Source organism: Amblyraja radiata, chromosome 12 (genome assembly GCF_010909765.2).
Source record: "Amblyraja radiata isolate CabotCenter1 chromosome 12, sAmbRad1.1.pri, whole genome shotgun sequence".
NCBI classification, from domain to species: Eukaryota; Metazoa; Chordata; class Chondrichthyes; order Rajiformes; family Rajidae; genus Amblyraja; species Amblyraja radiata.
Window position 1 is genome coordinate 12,666,275 of NC_045967.1, and position 22,365 is coordinate 12,688,639.

General features: G+C 42.4%; 1 protein-coding gene across 1 annotated transcript in view; it reads left to right on the forward strand.

Annotated features, from left to right (window-relative positions):
* LOC116978948 (melatonin receptor type 1B-like) overlaps positions 1 to 22,365 on the forward strand; it is a 119,599-nt gene that overhangs the window by 91,178 nt on the left and 6,056 nt on the right. The window lies entirely within an intron of this gene.

The following is a 22,365-nucleotide window of genomic DNA, read 5'->3' on the forward strand; positions in this document are numbered from 1 at the left end:
AGGCCATTCGGCCCTTCGAACCAGCACCACCATTAAATGTGATCATGGCTGATCATCCCCAATCAGTACCCCGTTCCTGCCTTCTCCCCATATCCCCTAACTTTGCTATTTTTAAGAGCCCTATCTAGCTCTCTCTTGAAAGCATCCAGAGAACCTGCCTCCACCACTCTCTGAGGCAGAGAATTCCACAGACTCACCACTCTCTGTGAGAAAAAGTGTTTCCTTGTCTCCGTTCTAAATGGCTTACTCCTTATTCTTAAACAGTGGCCCCTGGTTCTGGACTCCCCCAACATCGGGAACATGTTTCCTGCCTCTAGCGTGTCCAAACCCTTAACAATCTGATATGTTTCAATGAGATTCCCTCTCATCCTTATAAACTCCAGAATGTACAAGCCCAGCTGCTCCATTCTCTCAGCATATGACAATCCCGCCATCCCGGGAATTAACCTTGTAAACCTATGCTGCACTCCCTCAATAGCAAGAATGTCCTTCTTCAAATTAGGGGACCAAAACTGTACACAATACTCCAGGTGTGGTCTCACTAGAGCTCTGTACAACTGCAGAAGGACCTCTTTGCTCCTATATTCGATTCCTCTTGTTATAAAGGCGAACATGCCATTTGCTTTCTTCACTGCCTGCCGTACCTGCATGCTTACTTTCATAGACTGATGTACAAGGACCCCCCAGATCCCGTTGTACTTCCCCTTTTCCCAACTTGACGCTATCAAGTCTGAAGAAGGGTCTTGACTCGAAATGTCACCTGTTCCTTTTCTCCAAGAATGTTGCCTGACCCGTGTCTATCTTGGGTGTAAACCAGCTTCTGCATTTCCTTCCAACACACACTTAACTTTTGCTGGTTTAAATCCTGTCAACATAAATATATGGATTATATTCAGAACGGACATTGTGTGCCGAAGGGCCTATTCTTTGTTCCATATACTTTGTTCTATGTAAATCTTCCCAGAAGAAAGTAATTAGTCATTGTTTATCAAACCAAACCTAATCACTAAAGAATGTTTTAATCTAGTTATCCGCATTTGCAGTAAATATTTCAATAATCGTTGGTTGATTTCATTTCCAAATCAAGACAGTGTAGAATAGTAAGATTAAACGAGAACTTACCAGTTTGAAGTTTGATCTGTATTTTATGAGGAGTTACGATGAGGGATTACGTGAAGAAGGCCGCCACGACGCATGCGTGTTATTCTTCAAAGCAGCGGTGTGAAATCACAGATAATTGTAATGACTAAACATAGTAAGATTAGAGAAGAGATACCAGTTAAGTATATGATCAAGGGTGGGAGCGGAGGGCACGTAATCCCTCATCGTAACTCCTCATAAAATATAGATCAAACTTCAAACTGGTAAGCTCTCGTTTAATCTTACTATTTTACTTCGGAGTCACGTGAGTGACTACGTGAAGATTTTAAAGCTCTGTGATTTCATGCCGTGGAAACGTGTCCATGCATCACGTCTGCCTTGATGACTGTAGGAGGAATTGTGTTAACATAATTTGGACATTGAAATCATAAAATTTATTAACACAAAATTATAACCCCTTTTTATGGGTTTAAATTAATTTACAGAACTTAAAATTGTTTCTGCAAACGTTCCAGGTTTCATTACTGGTTTATTGTAAAATAATTGGAATGTTTTTTCCCCCAGACCATCCTGCTGCCTTGAGGATTTGGTCCATTGGTACATCCAACTGTATCGCTGCCGATGTAGCTGCAGCCCTGGTGGAATGAGATTTAAAAATATTAGTATCCACCCCAGCCTGTGTTAGCACCTGTTTCAGCCATCTTGAGATGGTCTGGACCGTCACTCTTTTGTGTGGTTGCTTGTGGCTGACCAAAAGTGCCTTCTCATTGCCTCTTAGGATTTTCGTTTTCTTCATGTATAACGACAGATGTCTTACTATACACAGACGGTCATCTGTTGGGTATGACCTAAATTGTATATTGAGGCCTGCTGACCCCTGTCTGTTCTGCTTTACTAACTCATAGATATGAAACGTAATATTTTCTGTTGAGGAAGTCATGTTGTCCAGTCTTAGTTTATGCAGTGACTGTACCCTCTGTGCCGTGACCAATGCCATTAGCATGACTGTTTTTAATGTCAGTCTGTGTAGGGACAGAGCTGTTGCTGGAGACCAATTCCTGAGCATCATCAGGACAATACTTACATCCCATATTTGGGAGTACCTGGTTCTTGGGGGATTAGTATTAAAAATTCCCCTCATAAGTTTTGTTACCAGTGGGTGAGTACCAACAGAATAACGCTCTGTCCCCTGCCATAGGTAAGCCGATAGGGCACTTCTGGCGCAGTTGATGGCACTGTAACTGAGCCCCTCATCATAGTGGAGGCCTGCCAGATATTCCAGAACAGACAGGATGTTCATGTCTCTGTAGGTGATGTTGTTTTTATGGCAGTACATCTCCCACTTCCTGATATAGACCAGATACTGTTTTTTGGTTGACTGTCTTTGGGCCGCCAAGATCATGTTCACTGTTCGGTCCGTCAGTCCCAGTTGTAGTAGAGGTGTTTTTAAACTCTACAAATTAATAAGTTCAAATGTTTATGGCATGGGTGGCTATCCCTTGTTACGGGATTTAGCAATAAATCTGGTCTATGTGGGATGGTGATACATGGTTCTAATACCATGTTTAATACCACTGGGAACCATGGTTGAGTAGGCCAATCGGGTACTACCAAAATACCAGACGCAGAGTCTTGTTGTATTTTCCTTAATACCCGACTGATGAGGCAGAAAGGAGGGAATGCGTAAATAAACAATTTCCCCCCAATGCAGCGAAAATGCATCTGTCGCCGCTGCCCCAGGGTTTGGTTCCCATGAAACTTAATTTGATAACTGGTGGTTAAGTCTGGATGCGAATAGATCGATATCTGGTGTTCCATATTTTGCTGTAATATCAGCAAATACTTTTTATTCAACATCCATTCGGTGTTTGCATTAAATTTGCGTGACCTGGTGTCTGCCACTAAATTTAGTCTTCCTGGTAGGTAAGTGGCTGATATCCAAATATCTCTCTGGATACACCATTGCCAAATTGTATTAGCCAGATTGTCACATGATGTCGATTTGTTTCCACCCATGTGGTTAATGTATGCTACCACGGTGGTATTGTCTATCTGTAGTCTAACATGCTGGTGATATGACCCAGTACAATATGACTTTAGGCCATGGAATGCACTCAACATTTCCAGGTAGTTTATGCCCAGTGTGAGTAATAATGATGCCTCCTGAGCAGTCCATCTACCTCCACAGCTGGTGATGGTATTGGTGGCTCCCCACCCAAGTGCACTGGCATCAGTTTGTAGTACCATGGAAGGGTTACTGACAATGATTGGATTGGAACAAAGCCAGATGTTATCTATCCACCATTTTAGTTCCATTTTAGCTTGATTGGTAGTTTCATAGGTCTGTCAAAGTGACCTGCATTAATTTAGAGTGCTTGTATTTTTGCTCTCTGTAAGTTTTGGTAATGTAGAGGTCCAAATTGTGTGGCTGGAAAGGCAGCCACCATTTTGCCAATTACTTTTGCTACCAATCTGATGGATGGTTTGCTGATGTCAATGAGGTTATTGCAAGCCTCTAATAAATCTCTAGCCTTTCCCTTAGGCAGAGTCACCGACATGTGAACTGAGTCAATGGTGAACCCCAAATAGTCCATAGTAGTGGAAGGCGTTAGTTTAGATTTAACTGGATGGATAATAATTCCCAGTTTTTCAAATAACTGTTTTGTGGCGGTTACAGTTTGTTTGGCCAATTCCAAAGTTTTGCCCACAATGAGTATGTCATCTAAATATGCCATGACCATGTGTTTACGTTTCCGTAGAAACGCTAGGGCTGGTTTTTAAATGCTGTGAACAGCCTGGGGCTGATGATAACCCATTTGGCAGTGCTTTATACTGGCAGGGTTGGCCCATCCAGTTGAATTTTAAGTAACATCTGTGGTCACCTCGTATAGGCACTGAATAGTGAGCATCTTTTAAATCGATGCTGGCCATGAAGTAACCTTTGGAAATTAATTGTTTAGCAGTAACAAAGGTTTCCATTTTGTCAGATCTGTGATGATGCGACAACCACCATCTTTTTTGTTTTCGGTAAATATATTGGACACGAATTCTAATGGTTTGTGTTGAGTTTTCTCAATTACACCTTTTACGTAAAGCCGCTCCAGTTCAGCTTGCGCTTTTGATTTTTCTTTATCAGAAAGCACGAACATTCGGTTCGGTATATGTTGAACTGGAGGGCTGTACTTGTGTATAAACTCTATTGTATATCCCTGGATACTGCTTAAGATGTAAGTATCGGTTGTTAACATGCTCCATGCATTCAGAAAAGAGTGTAATCTCCCCCCAACCTCCATGCTCTCTATTTTGTAGAGAACCAGACCCACCTACCTCCATAGTTACCAGTGGCAGGTTTACTTCTTTTTGTAGGTTCTTCGCTGCTGTTGTTGCGCTGGTGTCTGGATTTTCGGTTTGGTTGGCGTTGGAGGTCCCCGCATCTTCCAAGAAGGCTGGCCTGGGCCATGGCCTAAAAAACTCATGTTTTGAGTACCGGGCCTTCAAGCTTTCATCAGTTCTGCTGGTGGGTGCGTAGGGGTGCTGTCTTTGGCTGTAGTGGGTTTTTGTTGGAGTCCCTTTTATTAGTCCAGTAGGTTCTCTCGTTCCTGCACCCCTTGCACACTTGTCTTTCCTTCTGCGGACCCCTCTTCCAGGTCAGCCCAGAACTGACCCGCAGTGCTCCCCTCTGATGAGGTAGAAGCACTGTGCAGCCCTTCAAGAGGTACTGCTGTGGATTTATCATAGGGCCCACAGTGACCCGACTCCATCTCCCGGAGTCTGTCACGTTGGAGCAAATGCTCCACACACCGCTCCATCCGGCTCCAGAGGCGACATCGGGCACAGCTGATCCCATTATTGGTGATTCAAGTGCCATTGGCCGCTGCTAGCCCACCAGCTTTGTCGCAGCCCGTTGGTTTCTCCACCTGTAATCAGCATGGGAAAACACAAAAAGACCGCAGCTCTTACCTGCAGGTCCAGGTTTAAATTGTCGCTACGGGGGAACGTCGTTCCACCCCGCCTCCTGCCGTTTTCGACTTGTCAAAAGTCGACGGCCCCATTCTGAATAGTCTCCCGCCCGGCCGTGGTGTTCTGGCCGGCACGGGACCAAAAGTCGGCACAGCTGATCCCTGACAGGGCTTGTGCCTTCAGCTGCTGCTGGCTCCCGTAACTTCGCGGTCCTCCCCAGCCAGCTTCACTCGCAGCACTTGAGGACATTATATTTTATCCAGCTTCCCCCCCCCGTGTAAAAACAGAGTAAATCACTTACCTGCAGGTCGCGGTTTCAAACTTACCGCTGCGGGGGAACGTTCCACCCCGCCTGTCGTTTCGCAAGCGTGAAAGCGATATGACACGCATGCGTCGTGGCGGGCTTCTTCACGTAGTCACTCACGTGACTCCGAAGTAAAATACATTACCGTGTTTAAGAAGGAACTGCAGATGCTGGAAAATCGAAGATTCACAAAAATGCTGGAGATGCTGAGTTTCTCCAGCATTTTTATGTACCTTAGAATACATTACCTGTTTGTTAAAATGGAGATACAAGGAACTGCAGATGCTGGAATCTTCAGCAAAATGCAAAGTGCATTTGGGCATCGGACAGCATTTGTGGAGGAAATGGATAAGCGATTGGACCCTTATTTTATCAGTGTCTAAGAACAGTTTAGTTTAGTTTAGTTTACCGATACAGCATGGAAACATACCCTTCAGCCCACCATGTCCATACCAACAAGCACCCATTTACTAGTTCTATCCTACACAATAAAGACAATTTACAGAAGCTAATAACCTACAAACCTGCACGTCTTTGGAATATGGGAAGAAACTGGAGTTCTTGAGGAAAACTCATGCAGGTCACAGGGGGAACATATAAGGTCCGTGTAGATGGCACCTGTAGTCAGGGTCAAACCCAGGTCTCTGCCGCTGTAAGGCAGCAGCTCTAGTGTCTTCTAGTAAAAGAAGACACAAAGTACTAGAGTAATGGCCCTGTCCCACTTTGGAAACCTGAATGGAAACCTCTGGAGACTTTGCGCCCCACCCAAGGTTTCCGTGCGGTTCCCGGAGGTTTTTGTCAGTCTCCCTACCTGCTTCCACTACCTGCAACCTCCGGCAACCACCTGCAACCTCCGGGAACCGCACGGAAACCTTGGGTGGGGCGCAAAGTCTCCAGAGGTTTCCGTTCAGGTTTCCTAAGTGGGACAGGGGCTTTACTCAGCTGGTCAGGCAGCATCTCTGGAGAACAAGCATAGGTGAGGTTTTGGGTCGGGACCCTTCTTTTGACTGGACGTGAGATGTTACGTGTCCATGTTCTCCAGAGATGCTGCCTGACCCGCTGAGTTACTCCTGCACTTTGTGTCTCTTTTGTAAACCAGATTTCTGCAGTTTCTTTATTTTATATATTTATAGTAAATTTATTATTGGAAATTAAGTGCAGATTGTCACCAAAAGATGTAATAAATGTATATGAATGTAGACACTAACTGATGAATTATTCAGCATTTGAAAGTAGCGCATATGTTTAGAATATGTAAACATAGTATTCTGTAAACAATATAATAAACAAAAATAAATCAGTATATATATTTATTTATATCACCTACAGACCCGCACATCTTTGGGATGTGGGAGGAAACCGGAGCACCTGGAGGAAACCCACGTGGTCATAGGGAGAACGTACAAACTCCACACAGACAGCACCCGAGATCAGGATCGAACCCGGGTCTCGGGCACTGTGAGGCAACAGCTCTACCAGCTGTGCTACTGGGCTGCCCAGGTCCCATGTAAACCTTTGCTCTGAGCTTGGTTGTGGTTTGCTCCTGTATAGTTAGGACTCTTTTGCAGGCTAGCAAAATGAACAGATTAGCAGTAAAATACAAGTTTGGCAGCTACGTTTGAAATGTTACTGAGATGAGAATATGAGTCATTCACTGTACTCGGAGAGGAGTATTATTTGCAATCGCCCATAAAGTGGATTTTAAGACATGAAATCGATTTTGGAAGAAATATAATAGTTAGGTTTGGCACCGAGCTTCATATTAATAATAGTGGAATGCTTTGCTGCTATTTAGCTGTCCTTGATACCAGGGCATCATGAAGTACTGAAGACCCAATGACAATATTTGGACATGGGAGTCATAAATGTTACATAGTGAATACAAGCTACCATAAACCTCATGGTGATATTGAGACTCGAACCTCCAGCCATCGAACTCCGAGACGACAGTAACATTCATTGATTGATTGAGAAAAAGTGTTAACGATTAAGGTCAATGACATGCGGACAGGTACATGGATAGGAAAGGTTTAGAGGGATATGGGCCAGACATGGGCAGGTGGGACTAGCATAGATTAGCAAATGGGCCCATGCTGTATGACTCTATGACTCTACAACTCAATCATTGAGAGATACAGCATGAAATCAGGCCCTTCGGTCCATCGCCCAGGCTGACCATTCACACTAGTTCTATGCCTTCCCACTATCGCATCCACACCCTACACACTATGGGCAGTTTATAGAGCCCAATTAATCTACAAACCCGCACGTCTTTCGGATGAGATAAGATAAGATAAGAATAGAGCCAGAGCTGACATCAAATGGAAACTTGGTGCACAGATCCAGTGCCAAGTGAAGTACAGTAAAACTCTATACAATGTTCCCATTCATACCTGTCAATCAAAATACATGAATTGAGGAAATGTAAATTATATTTTGCGTTGAAATCAATGAATGGTCTACGTTCAACCATTATTTTCTCCCCTATGTATCTCCAGGGTATGTATATCCTACAAATATTTACAGAAGCATATCCATACAATGATTTCTATTTGCGATTATTTCTCTAGTAATTTCTGCGGTTATGAAACTTCTTGCTTCTTACCATGATAATAATTTGTTGATTTGCTTCCAGACACTGATTCATGAGTTACTACCACCATTTTGAAGTAGATGAAACATACGTGTATACTTAGCTGTCTCTAAGCCTCCTGCTCGTGTTACAAATGCTTTCAGCTCCCATGATTTTACTTCGGAGTCACGAGAATGACTACGTGAAGAACCCGCTCAGCACGCATGCGCGGCACCAAAATGACACACAGGTCATTATGATCGTGTCATAAAGTTACCCACTGAAGCAATATGAGAACTACAGTGGTGGGCAAAAAACGTTTGGCATAGTTTCAGCCCTATTATCATCACTAACCCTACGTTAGTTATCCAAACAGATGCCAGTGCTCAAGGCTGGGGAGCAAATAACTCTATATCCAGCACAAGTAGTAGATGGACTAACCCAGAGTCATCGTTACCACTTACACTGGGCATTAATTATCTAGAGATGTTGGGTGACTTTTATGGTTTAAAAGCATATGCACAAATATGAATCACTTGCATGTACGGTTACAAATAGATAATACTATGGTGGTGGCCTACATTAACCATATAGGCGGCATAAAATCGGTAACATGCGACAAGTTGGTCAACACAATTTGGCAATGGTGTGTCGAAAGACATATTTGGCTATCAGCAACTTACCTGCCAGGTAAGCTAAATACAGTTGCAGACACCAGGTCACGTAAATTTAATGACAACATCGAATGGATGTTAAAACCCCAAAAATTTGCAAAAGTTATCAAGCAATATGGCACGCCAGATATCGATTTATTTGCATCAAGGCTAAATCACCAGGTACCTATGTATGTCGCTTGGGAACCAGACCCTGAGTCAGCAGCGGTAGATGCGTTCGTACTGGATTGGGGAAATTCTTCTTCTATGCATTTCCTCCCTTCTGCCTCATCAGTTGGGGACTACGTACAATACAAATGGACTCTGCTTCAGGTATTTTGATAGTACCCGACTGGCCTACGCAGCCATGGTTCCCAATACTCCATGACATGGTTGTTGAAACTCCGATGGTATTCCCCAGTGACCCAGAGTTATTAACACCCAGTGTCGGGCACAAGCCACCCGTGCCATGAACAAATCAAACTCCTGGGTTGCAGATTCTGCACAAACCACTTCTGGGGCTGGGATTATCAGAACAAACCGTCGACACCATGTCAGCATCCCTCCGAACATCCACTAAAAACAGCACTTGTCCAGCATCAAAAAATGGGAGAAGTACTGCTTGGATACAGGGACCACCTACTCAACCGCTACAGTTACCAACGTACTGGAATTCCTGGCGAACGTTCACCATGATGAAGGACTCAGCTACAGAGCCATCAACACGGCTAGAAGTGCCCTGCCTGTCTATTTAAAACCAGCTCCAGGACAACAGGCCATGGGGTCCCACCCGCTGGTGGTCAAACTAATGAAGGGTATTTACAACTCTAACCCCCTAGACCAAGGTACATCCATATATGGGATGTCAGTGTGGTCCTGACATACCTCAGGGGATAGCCACCAGCCAGATCCCTCAACCTGGAACAATCTATGCTCAAAACACTCATGTTGATGGCACTTGTATCTGCACAGAGGGTCCAGTCACTACACCTATTGCGACTGGACAGCATGCTCACAGCTCCAGACCAGATCTCTGTCATTATCCAGGGACTGATCAAACAGAGCAGACCAGGAACACCTAATCCAGTCGTGGAATTCCGGGCTTACCCGCCAGAACCACGGTTATGTGCCATGACCCACCTACTATCCTACATAGACACAACCAAAATATTCGAGGGAGATGAAAAGCCTTGTGGGTCAGTCATAAAAAACCTTATGGTCGGGTGACGAGCCAAACCATTTCGAAATGGCTCAAGCAGGTGCTAAAAGCTGCTGGGATAAACACCAACATGTACAAATTTTATTCCACCAGGGCAGCATCCACGTCGACGGCTAAAAGAATGGACGTGCCTATAGACCACATCCTGGCTACAGCAGGATGGTCGGGGGAAAGACCGTTCAGAAATTTTATAATAAGCCGTTGGCAAAACCTGTTTTATTTGCAGAAAAGACTTTACAGACTGCAAATATTTAATTTAAGCCCAGGGGAGCAATTTAATTTCTTTGTTGTTATTGTTAAAAAATGCCATTGTGTTTTTCTACAAACAGATTCATTGGTTGATTACGATAACACACTTCCTCCCTCAAGGACTTCGGCAGTGCGTGAAATAATATCTTTTACACGGTTTGAAATCACAGAGCTTTGAAGTCTTCACGTAGTCACTCACGTGACTCCGAAGTAAAATAGTAAGATTAAACGAGAACTTACCAGTTTGAAGTTTGATCTGTATTTTATGAAGAGTTACGATGAGGGATTACGTGCCCTCCGCTCCCACCCTCATTAATATGGGTCAAAATGTTAAACTGATGTCTCATTTTCTTTACTATGTTTACTTCAATAACTGTGTCTATCTGTGATTCCACACCGCTGCTTTGAAGTATGCCGCGCATGCGTGCTGAGCGGGTTCTTCACGTAATCCCTCATCGTAACTCCTCATAAAATACAGATAAAACTTCAAACTGGTAAGTTCTCGTTTAATCTTACTATTATGTTGCACAATGTCAGTGCATTTCCATGCTGTACCAGGTACGTAACTAGCATCAGCAGGAACAAATTAGTATTGGGCCCACTTAGCTGCAATATCTTCCCTGAACCACTGCCCCCTTCCACCGACCCGAAATGTCACCTATTCCTTTTCTCCAGAGATGCTATCTGTCCTACTCAGTAAAGGCCCTGTCCCACTTTCACGAACTTATTTACTTGTGGACATTTTTCATCAGGCTAGAAAAAACGCCCCGGCCTACTTGATGCCACGAGTACCTACGACTAGCATCACGGCATGCTACAACCTACCTATGACCTCCTACGACCTCATGACGACCATGCTGCGAGTATGAGTCAAGGGCAAACTTGGCAGAGGTCGTGAATTAGGTCGTGAAAGTGGAACAGGCCCTTTACTCCAGATTTTTGCGTCAATCTTCGGTTTAAATCAGCACCTGCAGTTCCTTCCTACACACCTATTCACACTAGTTCTATGTCACCCCACTTCCTCATCCACTCCCTACACATTAGGGGCAGTTTACAGAGGGCAGTTAACGTACAAACCCGCACGACTGAGATGTGGGAGGAAACCAGAGCACTGGAGAAATCCCATGGTTTCACAGGGAAAATATGCCATCTCCACACTGACAGCAGCCGAGGTCCGTTATTTATAGGAACTAAATAAATCCAAGTTGGTCTTTGTGTTGTTTTTTATTTAATTAAAAATGAATGATGATTTTGTGAATTTATCACAGCAATTAATCTTGGATTTGGGGTGCTTGGAATTACTGCTGTATTTTAATGAAATAAAATGCAGTCACAGGTTTGCTTTGACCAAGCTCACACAAGTCAGGTTTAATTTACAGATCCATCTTCAAATTACCAATAATTTACAGGTAAGTTATGTTGCACCTTAAAGTTATTTATGGATGAATGACTATCATTAAGAAGCAAATTTGCCCCTTATATAAAGATAAATTATTGAATACTCATAATTTATACATGCATGGTTACAGATTATCCCAGTGTTCACTGCCTTATTCTGCAAACATTCCAATTATTTGCTTTAAGGTTGTATTGGATTGCTTAATTAAACTATCTACAGCTGACAAATAAACATCTCCAATATTTCCCCTTCTCATATTCTCAAATCCCTCTGACATTTTGCAGAACTAGCTTGCCTTGACCCGTAAATATTTCCTTTGTCAGATCAGCCGAGGAGAATATATCCGCTGGAGCCAATGCATTGTTCCCATCTGCAGTGTTTTTTGTTCCAACAGAACACTTTTAGGGAATCTTCTCATGTAATCTAATGTTTATTGAAGACCACTGATTCATAAAGTAAAACGATCTATAATGATGTTTTTAAAAGAGCACCATAAGCGGAGGATTGGGTATAAAACAAGGTTGACTTGGTGGTGAATGAGATTTTGTAACAAAGCTCCATCTGCCTTCTCTGAGTGATGTGAAAATATTTAAACAAGGAACTGAAGAGTTTTTCTGTGATCAAGATTCTTTTTTTCCATTGTAACAGAAAACATTATCATAGTCCAGCCATTTGGTAAAATTGGTTGCATTTTTTTTACAAAAGCTTTCATTATTTTGGGACATTCTGTGATCAATGAAATTGCTGTAAAGATGCAACTTGTTGACCGAGAAAAGAGAATTTGTCTGTTCCCATTCTTTTAAAAATCCAGAGTTGAAACCTGCCATACCTAGGTGTATGCAATTGAGATTATTTATGGAGCTAATCACTTTTGTTGTGATCTATGTTCTCGATTTAGTATAGTTTGTGAATATGAATGAAAGAATGAATAGTTTATCTCTCTCTTTACTAAAGCAAGTAATTATTGCATGTTACGTCAGGACTTAGTGGCCCCGGGACAATATGACATTCCATTTCCTTACCTGTTAGACTGGAGTCCCAGTTTCAATAAAACTAACAGTTCCTTGTGTCAAACCATCTGTCTAAGGATAAACGCAAAATACTGGAGTAACTCAGCGGATCAGGCAGCATCTATTTTAGGTCATACCACTTCTTCAAATTAAGAGTAAGGGGGGGAGGGAAATTAGATGTTGGTCATCGGCGTTGGCTCTGATTTGTTCTGTGCCTTTTCATACCTCTAGTTTCCCTCCCCACTGACTCTCACTCTGAAGAAGGGTTTAGATCCGAAACATCACCTATTCCTTCTCTGCAGAAATGCTGCCTCACCTGCAGAGTTACTCCAGCATTTTGTGTCTATCTTCATTGTGAACCAGCATCTGCAGTTCCTTCCTATACATCTGTCCAAGGAAATTGGAGACACAAGGAACTGCAGATGCTGGTTTACCAAAAGAAAAACACAAAATGCAAAAACACATAATGTAAAACAAACCACAAAGTGGATAGACACGAAATGCAGGATTACCTCAGTGGGTCTGGCAGCATCTCTGGTGACGTTTTGGGTCAGAACGCTTCTTCAGTCTGAAAATTTGACTTCTTTTCCCCAGAGATGCTGCCTGACCCACTGAGTTACTCCAGCAGTTTGTGTCTATCTTTGGTGCACACCAACGTCTGCAATTCCTTCCTATACACAAAGGGGTTCAGCTATCTGAAGAAGAGTCTTAACCCTGAAATTGCCCACCCGTGTTCTCCAGTGATACTGCATAGCCCATTGGGTTATTGCAGTTCTTTGAGTTTTATTTGGTCTCGGAAAGAAACATTATCAGGGGTGGCCTGGTGGCGCAGCAATAGAGTTGCTGCCTTATAGCCCCAGAGATCCGGATTCGATCCTGACTATGGGTGCTGTCTGGATGGAGTTTGTATCTTCTTCCCGTGACCGCGTGGGTTTTCTCCAGGTGCTCTGGTTTTCTCCCACTCCAAAGACGTACAGCTTTATAGGTTAATTGTTTTCAGTAAAAAATTGTAAAATTGCTAGCGTGCAGGATAGTGCTGGTGTGTGGGGATTGCGTGCAGTGCGGGCTCGATGGGCTGAAAGGACTGTTTCTCCACTGTTTCTCTAAAGACTCTTAACGAAATTCCAGCCCCATCTCAGCTTGAGTTATACAGCAATATAGATGAGCTCTCAATTCAAACTTTGCTATAGATGCGAACTCGTGTGCTGGTATTCTGGTTGTAAATCAGATGACAATGTGCACATGAAAGAGAAATATTGATCGTTTTCAATAGAATTGCCTCATTTACTTAAAATGTGTTCAAAGAAATCCACAAAGGTCACCTTAAATGAATCAGTTCATATAAGCCAGCTGCATCATTGGAATTTTAGTGTAAACGTTTTAAATTTCCTTTCCATGCAGCATGTCACAAGCTCCTTGTTAAATGATGTTTTCAGTAAACTTGAGTCAGAATAGTAAAATTGAAATTGGAAAATGATTATTTAAATCTTGTAAATCATCAGTGGGAAAATGGAATTTATTCCTGCTATCAGTCCCAATAGGGAGATAAACAGTCGAGTTTAATCAATTCCCACTGCAGTGAATAGTTACTTTGATAGCCAATCTTCTAACTAACTTTAACACTTGAAAATCAATCACATTTGAAATTCTGGACTTGAAATGGAAGAAATTGAAAAGCAGATAGATACCAATGGATTTTGAAGTGAAAACTAAATACTTTGCTGATGTAGAGGTTCTGCCCAAAATCGGGCAAGCTGGACAATTGACAATTTTACCGAAGCCAATTAACCTTAAGCTCTGTACGTCTTTGGAGTGTGGGAGGAAACTGGAGTACCAGGAGAAAACCTACGCAAATCAGGGGGAGAACTTACAAAATCCTATTACAGACAGCACCCACAGTCAGGGTTGAACCCGGGTTTCTGGCGCTGTAAGGCAGCAACTCTACCGTTGCAGTTCTGTACTGTCCTCAGTCCCAGTCTTAATAGTTATCCTGACATTGTGACTCTTGGTTCTAGAACTCTCTCCCTCCACCCAAGCAGCCAGGCAAAACCTTCCCCCCTGCATCTAGCTCGTTAGGCCCTGTTAAAAATGTGTATGCTTCAATGAGATTTCCTCTCAGTCTTCTAACCCTGAGTAAATACAACCCGTCATTCCGATCTCACTTTATCTGATAATCGCATTATCTTATGCAGTCATAGAGTCTTACAGCATGAAAACAGGCCTTTCATCCCAACTTACTCACGCTGACCAACATTATTCCTACATGCTTGCGTTTGGCCCATATCTCTCTCAACATATCCTATCCATGTACCTGTCTAAATGTTTCTTAAACATTGTGATAGTACCTGCCTCAACTACCTCCTCCGACAGCTCGTTCCTGACACATATCATCCTTTGCGAAAAAAAGTTGCACCTCAGGTTATCATTATTGGTTTCCCCCTCTTGGAATTTTCTCTTTCGATGCAGAAAGAGACACAATTTGAATGCAATACACCAACACTGGTCTACATCAAGACTGCATAATAGTAATAAGCCCATGCACCCTAAGTATCCTGTGTTGCAGGTCAATATACCCATTATCTTCTTAACTTCTTCCCACACCTGCATGTTTGCTTTCAGTGACCTTTGTACACAGTCACGCACATTCCTTTGTACATCAGCATTTTCCATTCTATCACTGTTTTAATAATATTCTGGCTTTCCGTTTTACCTACCAAAATGGATAACTTCACATTTATTCTAGTTACAGGGCATCTGCCCATCCACTTGCTTCAATTGTCTCGAAGCCTCTTTGCATCTTTTCACAACTCAGGATGCCACTCTTTGTGCCATTGTCAAAATTAGAAATATTATATTCAGATTCCTTTTCCAAGTCATTTCTATTGTGAGAAGCTGGGAACTAATCACTAATCACTGATTCTTGTGGTGATCAAATAATCACTCCCTGCCAGCCCCCAAAAGATCCCTGTATTCCTATTATTTGTTTCCGATCTCTGTTTCCCAATCAATTCAGAGAGTTTCTTCTCAGCTGTTGTTAGGCAACTGAACTGTCCTCCCACCAACTCGTGAGCAGTCCTGACCTACCATCGACCTAATTGAAGACCCTCGGACTATCTTTAATCGGACATTACTGCACTTTATTTTGCACTAAACGTGCTTCCTTTTATCCTGTATCTGTACACTGTGGACGGCTAGATTTTAATCATGTATAGTCATTCTGCTGATTTGATGGCACCTAACAAAATAACTTTTTACGGTACCTCGGTACACGTGACAATAAACTAAACTGAAATTAAATCTATATTTCCCCCCCCCGCCCCCCCGATCCCATTAGCTTTATTTAACTTTGCTCTCGAATCTCCAATGTGGGACTCTATCAATGGCCTTCAGAAAATCCAATACACCCTCAAACGCCGTTCCTAACTCATGTATTCCACCAGTTACATCCTTAAAAAACTGGATTTGTCAAGCATGACAGCAGATTTGTCAAACATGATTTCACTTTCATAAATCCCTGTTGACTTTGTCTAATCCTATAGATACTTCTGGAGGAATTCTGCTAGAGAGTCAGTCATGGTTGTATCGGTTGATGTAACAGACACAAAGGCCTGAAAGCCTATGCCTACTCCTATTTTTCATGTTTCTGGTTATCACATCCTCAGTAATAGACTCGTACCATTTCCTACGACTGACACGAAGCCTACTAGTTTCCCTGTTTTAACGGAGGTCTGAAGAAGGGTCCTGACCTGAAACATCATCTATCCATGTTCTCCAGAGGTTACCTGATCCACTGAGTTACTCTAGCACTTGGTGTCATTTTTTTGTTAACTAGCTTCTGTAGATCCTTGTTTTCTACACTCTGGTTTCCCTATTTTCTCCTTCCTCATTTTCTAAATTGTGGGATTTAATTTATTACTCTCCAGTCAGCAGGAAGCATTCCACAAATGAGAGAATTTTAGTAGATGACAACCATCACCTCCACCAATCCCCTGAGTACTTCTTTTAGTATTCCGGATGCAGATCATCAAATCTTGGTGATTTATCAGCTTTCAGTCCCATTAAATTATTCACTATGTCTATTTTACAAACACTAATTACCTTTCGATCAAAAACTTGGTCCTATGGCTTCTGGTTGCTATTTGTGTCTTTTTTCGAGGAAAGCAGAATTTGATTAATTGTTCTGTTGTCATTCCGTTCCCCAATTCAAATTATCCTATTACTGACTATAAGAAACCTACACTTATCTTTGCTTTCTATTTACATATCTGCAGAAGCTTTTGCAGTATGTAGAAACAAAGAACTGCAGATGCTGGTTTAACAATAAAAGACACAAAGTGCTGGAGTAACACAATGGGTCAGGTGGCATCTCTGGAGAATAAGGTTGGGTGATGTTTTGAAACGTCACTTATCCATTTTCTCCACAGTTGCTGCCCGACTCACTGAGTTATGCCAGGAATTCAATTCAATTCAATTTAATTCAATTCAATTCAATTCAATTCAATTCAATTCAATTCAAATCAAATCAAATCAATTCAATAATACTTTATTATCACATGTGCCTCGGTACAGTGAAATGCTTTGTTTTGCCGTCAACCCAGTAAAATCATTCAGCAGACCTCACCTAGGCAGTATGTGTAGGAAGGAACTGCAGATGCTGGTTTAAATCGAAGTTAGACACAAAATGCTGGAGTAACTCTGTGGGACGGGCAGCATCTCTGGAGAGAAGGAATGGGTGACGTTTTCGGTCGAGACCCTTCTTCAGACTGAAGGTCCTATATAGGGACAAAAGAAGGATCTCGACCCGAAACGTCACCCTCACCTTCTCTCCAGAGATGCTGCGTGCCCTGCTGAGTTACTCCAGCATTTTGTGTCTATCTTCACCTAGGCAGTACACAAGAGTCGCCCCATTTCTGGTGCCGACAAAGTTACAAAAGGTCCATCGAACTGTGTTATCTTCTGCTCGCAGCGGCGAACCAGGCCTGCTATCGCTTGTTCTTGGCGGCTCCTTGCTGGGACCCCCCTTCCTTCTCGCCAGCTTTGTGTCTATCTAAAGAATCTTTTAAGGTCCAGTTTTATGTTCTGGGCAAGTTTACTGTTGTTCTTTTAATTAATCACGAAATCATTTTTTTGCTGAATTTTAAACCAGGCCCAATCATCAGCTCTGCTGTTTTTTTGCCTGAATCAGATGATAATCAATATGATTCCGATAATCATAAAGTATTACTGTTGCAGGTCCTACATTCATTCCTTAAATATCCACTGCCTCTCCGCACTGGTACATTTCACTGAAGCTCCCTGGTTGATCAATCCTGGTGAATTCACTCCCCATACCTTTGCTGTTCATTCGGTGTAGATTAATATGTAGACTGATCTACTTAAGTTTAGTTTGGTAGATCAAACTGCAGAAGGGTCCCGATCCAAAACGTCACCTATCCATTTTCTCCAGAGATGCCTGATCCGTTGAGTTATTCCAGCAAGTTGTGACTACTTTAGTTTAGTGGAAACAGACCCTTTGGCCCACCAGGTCCGTGCCACCCATCGATCATCCAGTCACACTAGCTATATATTATCCCTCTTTTGCATTCTACACATTAGGGGCAATCTTACAGAGGACAATTTGCGCATAAACCTGCACGTCTTTGGAATGTGGGAGGAAACTGGAGCACCTGGAAAAACTTCAGTTTCAGGTTACAGTGAGAACGTACAAACTCTGCACTGACAGCACCCGAGGTCAGGATCAAACCCATGTTTCTGGCATTGAAAGGCGGCAGCTCTGCCACTGTGCCACCCATTGATACTTCACTTTGCATCTTAATGAAGAACTCAGTGATGTCATGGTCACTCTTTAATAAAAGGCCAGACGGAAACCGGAGCACCTGGAGAAAACCCACGTGGTCACAAGTAGCACATGGTCAGGATCACACCTTAATCACTGGCACTGTAAGGCAGCAACTCTACCTCTACGCCACTGTGCCTTTCCATAATAAGCTCTATTTCCCATTGTATATCAGTTGATTACTAGTCCGCTCCCTTGTTGAGTCCCAAACATTGTGATCTACATGATCATCTCAAGTACATTCTGTAAATATGTCCTCTTATTACCACTAATTTGAATGTCCAGTCTATTTGTAGGTTAATGTCCCCTATAAGTCCAATATTACCTGTTATTACCTATGATTTCCCCATTTATGATTTGTCCATTGTCACAGCTTTGGCTGGCCAATGAATAATTTTTCCAATGTTTTCTAGCCTTTGTTACTTTATATGTGGGCATAAGTTGATTGTAATTCTACGTCCCGATGTGCTGAGCCAAGATAACTTCTCACCATTGCTGTTCTTACCAACAGCATTAATTATCTCCTTTTTCTGTTATCGTCTTTCCTAATTGTCAGTTTGATCATTCAGCTCACAGCCACATTTGCTTAATGATAATTAGATCATATCTGCCAACTTCTATCTGTGCCACTAATTGATCGGCTTTGTTACCAGTCTTGCAAGCACTTAGATATACCTCCCCAACTCAAAATGTCCGACTTATCCATGTTCTCTAGAGATGCTTCCTGACCTGCTGAGTGTAGACTTTAGACTGCAGAGATACTGGGTGGAAATAAGCCCTTCAGCCGACAGAATCAGTGCCGACCAGCAATGATCCCGTACACCAGCACTATCCTGTACACTAGGAACAATTTTACAATTTACAGAAGCCAAATAACCTGCAAACCTGCTCATCTTTGGAATGTGGGAGGAAACCGGAGCACCCGGAGAAATCCCACGCGGTTACAGGTAGCGCAGATTGCACCTGTAGTCAGGATCGAACTTGATTTAGACATGTGAAAAATAATGCATGGAGGGGACTACGAAGAAGAGGAATGGTCCTGGATAGGATTATCTGATCACTTTGAATGGCCATGATGTGTGTTGCAGTAACTAGATAAGACACTGTATCTCCTGGCTAATGGTATTGACGTGGAAGTGATAACAGCAGAAGCAGTGTTTAGCATCATGCTGAGAGTGGAATGCAATGAGGTAAGGATGAAGCTGTGATCACTAGTGGAGAGAAAAACAGAGATACAAGGAACTGCAGTTGTTCGAATTTTGAAGTGCTGGAGTAACTCAATCGGTCAGACAGCATCTGTGGAGTGAATGGATAGACGGCATTTTGAACCAGGATCTCCGTACTGATTTGTTTGAACTTTAGTGGATTTACCTTGCACTAAACGTTATTACCTTATCATCTTTCCATACACGGTAAATGGCTCGATTACAATCACGTATTGTCTTTCCGCTGACTGGCTAGTATGCAACATAAAGATTTTCACTGTACCTCGGTACACGTGACAATAAACTAAACTGAACTGAAGTGATAGGTGGATACATGTGAGAAGGGGGTTTTGATTGCGTAAATGGACAAAGGCTAGTTATTAAAGTAACTCAAAGGGTGTCAGATAAGGAAAAGAGGAGTGAAATGTAAAGCCAGAGGGAGTGATATCCATAGACGGGGACAGGGAAGAAGAGGGTAGTGGTGAGAAAGTGGGTGGGGTAATGGGAAAAATGGGTGTGCACTGGTTTGGGATGGGCACAGAATAGAGAGAGCGGTGAGGGTGGTATTACTTAAAATTAGAGAATTCAAAGTTCATACCATTGGGCTGGAAGCTACCCAAGCGCAATATGAGGTGCTGTTCCTCTAGTTTGCATGTGGATGAACCGGTGATTGCTGGTCGGCGTGGACTCTGTGGGCCGAAGGGCCTGTTTCTGTGCTGTATCTCTAAACTAAACTAAACTAATCTTTAGGATAGAGATGTAAAAGGTGAAAAAAGATTGGGGATTGAATAAAATCAAATTACAATTAATTGACAAATTTCCATTGTGAGGTATAAATACTAATGTAGATTGGTCAACTGATGGGCCATTTCTCAATTCTTATAATGATACACTAATCACTTTCCTTGCAAAGATAGTGAAAGTTATTGCCAGGTTAAAATTAAATTAAATTTCTAATTTTCTATCAACTATGCTTTATTTATTGTCACTTTGTTTCTGCTGGGGATGAAATATTACACTCGAGTTTAATTTTCTCACCAGAATTTATCTTTAGCTGCAGTAAGTTATCATGCGATGAAGATCAGTGTATTTAGGAGGAAAGCATTATTGAATATTATTCTTCTGTTTTCATTTCAATAGTTCTTCATTCTGAAATTTGACTGAATTTTATTCAAATTGCGGCAAAACGTAAAGACAAGAGGGATTATCACACTCATCACTGAGTAATTTATTCTGCTAATAGAAACACTGTATTGGGAATAGATTGACTGAAAGTATTAATCACAGGTTGGTATCCGGTACTGCCAATTTTCCATCAATATCCACACTTTGGTATTAATGGAAGGTGCAAACTCTCATTATAGCTAATAACCTCTAATACAGGTAGCATTCTGACAAGCCTCTTCTGCTCCCTCTCCAAAGCCTCCACATCCTCCTTGTAATGGGGCGACCAGAACTGTAGACAAGACTCCTAATGCAGCCTAGCCAAAGTCCTATAAAATTGCACCATGACTTCCTGACTCTTACATTCAATGAATGAATGAATGAATAAGTTTATTGGCCAAGTATGTACACATACAAGGAATTTGCCTTGGTGCTCAGCTCGCAAGTAACAGTCACAGTCGCACAGCGGTAGAGTTGCTGCCTTACAGCAAAATGCAGCACCAGAGCCCCGGGTTCTATCCCGACTACAGGTGCTGTCTGTATGGAGTTTGTACGTTCTCCCCCGTGATCTGCGTGGGTTTTCTCCGAGAACTTCGGTTTCCTCCCACACTCCAAAGACGTACAGGTTTGTTAATTGGCTTGATAAAAAAAAGTAAAATTGTCCAAGTTGGCGATATGCAGAGTACTGCCCTGCCGACTCCAAAATTCAGAAGGTTCAGAACAGCACGACATGCAATAACAATTAAAAATGACACATAAAACATTAAAGCATTAATAATAAAACATTACAATTTAAACATGTGAATGAAATAAAATACAAGAGCAAAATGATGCTACAGACTTTTGGTTATTGAGTAGAGCAACTACTCGTGGAAAAAAAGCTGTTTTTATGTCTGGCTGTGGCGGCTTTGACAGTCCGGAGTCGCCTTCCAGAGGGAAGTGATTCAAAGAGTTTGTGGCCAGGGTGAGAGGGGTCAGAGATGATCTTCCCCGCTCGCTTCCTGGACCTTGCAGTGTACAGTTCATCAATGGGGGGAATGTTGCAACCAACAACCTTCTCAGCTGATTGGACGATTTGCTGCAGCCTCCGGGTGTCATGCTTGGTGGCTGAGCTAAACCAGACCATGATGGAGAAGGTGAGGACAGATGGAGAAGGTGAGTACAGATGGAGAAGGTGAGGGCAGCCCCAACTGATGAAGGCAAGTATACCAGATGCCTTCTTTAATACTCTACTTGTGTTGCTAATTTAAAGGATTTGGATCCCTTTTGCATCCCATATGCTTTCTTTGCAGAGTATTGAGCTTCACACTGCGGTACATTATTGACTATTGATATTCGAAGGTGTTCTCAGCAGGTTACATACTTGATAATGAAAGTTGAGTAACATTTGCTCGAAATGTGACAATGAAGTACCATTTAACCATTCATCCATTGGAGGATAACGGAGGAGTTATCATGGTACCTGTACTTCATTCTCACATGTGCCTAGGTGCAGTGAAATTACTTCTTTGCATGCAGTTCAGTAAAAATCATACTAAATATATAGAAACATAGAAACATAGAAAATAGGTGCAGGAGTAGGCCATTCGGCCCTTTGAGCCTGCACCGCCATTCAATATGATCATGGCTGATCATCCAACTCAGTATCCCGTACCTGCCTTCTCTCCATACTCCCTGATCCCTTTAGTCACAA